The sequence below is a fragment of the Lycium ferocissimum genome, chromosome 10, assembly GCF_029784015.1.
Source record: "Lycium ferocissimum isolate CSIRO_LF1 chromosome 10, AGI_CSIRO_Lferr_CH_V1, whole genome shotgun sequence".
NCBI lineage: Eukaryota > Viridiplantae > Streptophyta > Magnoliopsida > Solanales > Solanaceae > Lycium > Lycium ferocissimum.
Window position 1 is genome coordinate 124,803 of NC_081351.1, and position 5,036 is coordinate 129,838.

Sequence of the window (5,036 nt, forward strand, 5' to 3'; positions counted from 1 at the left end):
GAATGTTACTAAAGCAATCATGGAGAACAAGTCTAATAGCAATCTTAACACCTTTAACAACAAATCTCTTTGGCAAAGTGCATTAAAAGCATTGAAGAGTTGGTTCAGGCATTTCATCATACACCTTTCGGGCAGGAAATGCCTAAGGATCTATTTTAGTATGATCAAGACTAAAATAGCATTGAGAACCCTCAACAAGCAAGGAAAGAAATAGATCTAACACTAAACACCCTAGATCTTCACTAATCACCCTTAATCACCCTAGCCCATGAATCCAAATAGATCTACTCACTAATAGACATGATTAACCCAAAAACCAAAGATGATTCAAGGTTAGACATGCTTAGTGAACAAGATAATCCAACAAACACAAAGAAAATAAGATGAAAAAGGATCAAAGATCCAAGCTTTCTTCAAGGTTTACAAATGTGTTTTTGAGAGAAAAGAGTTAGATCCCATCATTAGGGTAAAAGAGTATTTATATGGTCTTTAAAACCTAAAACCAAAGAAAAATGACTAAAAACCCTTGGGACACTTAATTCTGGTTAAAATTGGTAAAAACAGTGATAAATATTTTTTCCGTAAGGTCACAACCCCGCTCCCAGGTTTTCCTCCATCCTTCTGTAAACCCGCGGGGTCGTAACCCCGCTCCGTCACATCATACACGCGGGGTTTTTCTCCCGATCCGTCACCCGCTCCTGTGCGTCCGTGTTCGAGTATTGATATGCCTCAGGATTGATCATAACTCCTTCAATACAGATCCAAATGACTTGAAACCACCTCCATTAGAAAGCTAACTCAATTTCCAATGTTCTCCCAGAAGATGGGCTTCAAAAGATATCTTTAAGGTCTCCATCGATGTTCATCTTTCAACCTTTTACACCACAAATGCCTCCAAACACTTCCAAAAACTCCATAGCACACTCCAACACCTAATAAAGACTCATGTATGCAAAATGTAACCTAAAGATGACTAAATCCTCATCTATATGATCAAAATGTACAAGAATGAATGGCTAAAACAATGTAAATATGCAAGATATCAACTCCCCCACACTAATCCTTTACTTGTCCACAAGTAAACTTTTCAAAACTCAAGGAAGATAGATATAAAGATGGGAGCTTATAACCAAAAGAAACACTCATAACACTCAACTTGACATCCTAAAGAAACATAGCAAATAGCATGAGCAAACTCTCTTATTACACTCTAGCTTCTCTAGGCCTATCAATACTCTTATGCCTTTACACAAGATGCAATACTCATCAACCAACAAGTCTTCTTAACCAGCCCTCACATTGATTCACACACACACACACACACAAAATTCTCACAAATGGGCACATGATCTCAATCATTTGGCTAGGTAAACAAATGGTCTAAATGATGAAAGAAGGGTTCAAATGCATCATTTTAAAGTGGTTATCACTCAAGAACAAGGAGCTTGATCATTATGCAAAATTTATCTAAGATTAGAAGCAACTCATGCATACATGGATCCATTCTCATCATTCTACCCTTTTCCTAAGTGATTACAAATTCTACACCCATTCACTTCATTCCATAACCCAAAATAACAAACACTCATTTTCATGTCACCCAATGAACAAAATTTCTCTTTTCTTTTCTTTTTAACCACTAAGGACAATTCTTTGCTCAATGCTTACTCTTTTCTCTTTTCCCTTCCCCACTATCTTATTGATTCTTCTTTTTTTTTCTTTTCTTTTTTTTTCTTTTTTTTTCTTTTTTTTTTTAGGGGGAAGGAGTCAAATAACACAATCTAGAGCTTTCTTTTCTTTTTATTCTAAGGTCCCTAAGGCTTTTCTTTCCAATCTACACTCTTTTGCTCATCTTTCTCAACTTTCTCCCCCAAACCCAAGACATTAAACCTTTAAGAAACATACACCCACTCACCATCCTAGAAGCTAGCTCAAATGATGATCCTATGCTAGCAAGAGATGAGAACAAATCCATGTCGCCTCCAATACTCTCAAGATTTTGCACATGACAAGCTATCAGAAAAGGCCTCACTCATGCAAATCAATGTAGGCTTCAAAGAATGGTAAGGGTTCAAGGGTGAGGGAGTACCATTTGGGTTAACAAAGAGTGGTACAATGGAAAAAGATAACCCAAATGTGTATGAGATCCATGATCAAGTATGCAAATGCCCATAAGCAAGAGAGATTAAGTTCATTTAACTCAAGATTCAGGTTGGAGCTGGTTTCAAGAACAATGCCAATATCAAGCAAGCACATGTTTCAAGAAGAGTTTTCAAGGCTCGAAGCGTGCAAGGTTTTAAAGAGATGCACAAGCTACTTGATATGTTTAACTAGGGTGTCAAATTCAGTGCAAACAAGTGTTCTTTACAAGGCATTATCAACAGCTGCTCCATATGCAAGTGAATGCAATCTATATGATCTAGACTCAATCCTAAGAATGCAAGTGATGCAACTACATGATTCTTTATGCATTTTTCAATTTTTTTTTTTATGGTTTTTTCTATGCATATATGAATGTACAATGCAATGCATGAGACTCACAATCAACAAAACAAACATGATTAAATACTTGGTACCTCCCCCACACTTAAATCACACAGTCTCTGTGTGAATAAGAGAGAAGGAGATACCGAAAATATGATAAAAGCAATGGTATGTACAAAGAAGGGTTGGAGTGATACCTCAAGTGGAGAGTGAAGTGTGGTAATGGGTGTCTAGAGCTTGAGCTTTGAGCTGGCCTGAAACTTCTGCCACACTTATTGAAAACATAAAGAAATGAAATAGCAAATTTATATACAAGGATAACCATGGGAATTCCTCCCAAGTGAGCTTGTTTTGAGTCACTAGCTTGACTACCTTTTCTCTTATACTAGTGAGAAGGAGGATCCTTCCCACCTTCAAGAGTGATGGTGAGGACCTGAGAGAGGGCTCTTGGAGCTTGATGGGGTCGTTTGGAAGCTGAGGAGAGTGATGATGGCCCTTGCACTTGAGAATGGCTTAGACCTGCCCTTGCACTTGATCTTGTACTCAATGGCTCCATCCTTGAGCTTCATTGGGTGGAGAGTGAGAGTGTGAGGAGTCTTATCAAGAGGTGGAGGATGAGTTCTTTCACTATCTTCTTCATGTCATGAGCAGCCTTTGTGGCTCTACTCACCTCCTCCTTTTTAGCACTTTCCAAGTGCTCAACACATAGCTCTCGAGAAGACTCTCCAATAAGACCTTCTTCCTTACAAACATCCACTTCAGCTTGGGTATTCTCAATGGATGGTTCTTCACAAGTGATTGTTCCACAATACCCAACATCCATTGAAGACTGAATTGGGTAGGAGACAGCTTTGTTCACATTGAGGAGTGTGACCTTCTTGTTTGGAAAGTCAATGCAAGCTCCAACTGTTGTGAGAAATGGAGTGCCAAGGATCAAAGGAACTCTCTTCTCAGTTGCCATCTCCAAAACAGTGAGGTCTATAGGGATGGTGCATGCTCCAAGCTGCAAAGGGAAATCCTTGATGATACCAATTGGGGTTGTAGAAGAGGAATCCCCAAACATAGAGAAGATGTGTTTGGCTCCATGCTCTCAATACTAAGACTTTCACCATTTCCAATGAGATCACATTCACACTTGCACCAGAATCCCAAAGCATCATTCATGTGATCTTACCAAGGAGCAAGACAATGTGAACTTCCCTTGAGACTTCTGGCTTAGGGAGGACTTGGAGGGACTGGTGGATCAATCTTCAAAATGGAGATGTCCAAAAGCTCTCTGCCACTTCTGCTTTGGTGGTCTAGAATGTCCTTGATGAGCATCATTTGGACATGAGCTTCACGCATACCGTTGTGAATCTCTGGGAGCCTGACCCAACATCACTAAGATCTTTCTGAACTTGGAGATAACCTTCTTTCGAGCTTTGGTGAGGACCCTTTGTGGAAATGGGAGCTTGTCATATGGTGACAGCTCAACCTCAGTGTTCTTCCAGCTTCACCTCTTTCAGCCTTGTGGTCAGCTCTCCTCTCAACTCTGGTTTCTCAGCCTTGACTCTCTGCATCTTCGTTGCTTTAACCTTTCCTTTCAGCTTGTCCTGAACCCTTTCCAGCTTTATCCACCATCTTGTGCTTCAGCTGTTGCTACAACCAATTTCTCAACTTTCCAAGCTCAGTCCCAAACACTAGCTTCTCAATCTCATCCACCTCTTTCTCATGATCACTCAGCTCAATCTTTGAAGAAGTAGTAGAGATGACAACATTGCAAGACTCCTTGGGATTCTTATCTGGTTTCCCTGGTAGAGATCCCATTGGGCTCTTGGAAGATGATGGCATAGAGGCGACCTGACTCTCCAAAGTGTTGAAGCGAGATGCAAGTTGTAAGAACTTGTTGTTGAGGTCGAGTAGTTCCCATCAATCTTTGTGTGGATGTTCTTGAACTCATAAACCATTGTCTTCTCATTTCTGGCTTGAAATTCCAAGAGTTTCTTGAACATAGAATCCACACTTGAATCTGAAGCTGGAGCTTGAGAAGAACTGCCTTGAGCTTGAGTAGACTGATTACTTTGGTTGCTGAAACCAGGAGGGTAGCTTTGCGTGGCCTGGTATCCTCCTTGCTGATTGTTGTAGTGAGGTTTTGCTGGTAGTTGTTTTGGTATTGAAAGTTGGGCTCTTTCCTATACCAAGTTCCATTGTTGTTGATGAAGCAAAGCTCTTCTTGCCCTTCCAAACCATCAACTTCATTCACCTTAGGAGGAACCTCTTGACTAGGATCACCAACAAAGCTAACCTGCTCCTTCTTGGATTGGTTTGAAAGAACCAAGTCCAACTTGTCTTGCAAAGACTTGATATCTTTCCTTGTCTGCTGATCCTCACCTCTGCTGGCTCTATCATACTCCTCATTGTAAACTGAGTCACTCTTTGCCATGTTCTCCACCAGCTCCTCTGCATCCTGCTCAGTTCTGCCCAGGAAGAAACCATTGCTAGCTGTGTCAAGCCTGTTTCTGCAAGATGGGAGAACTCCCCTGTAGAAGGTACTAAGCAAGCTTTCCTTGGTG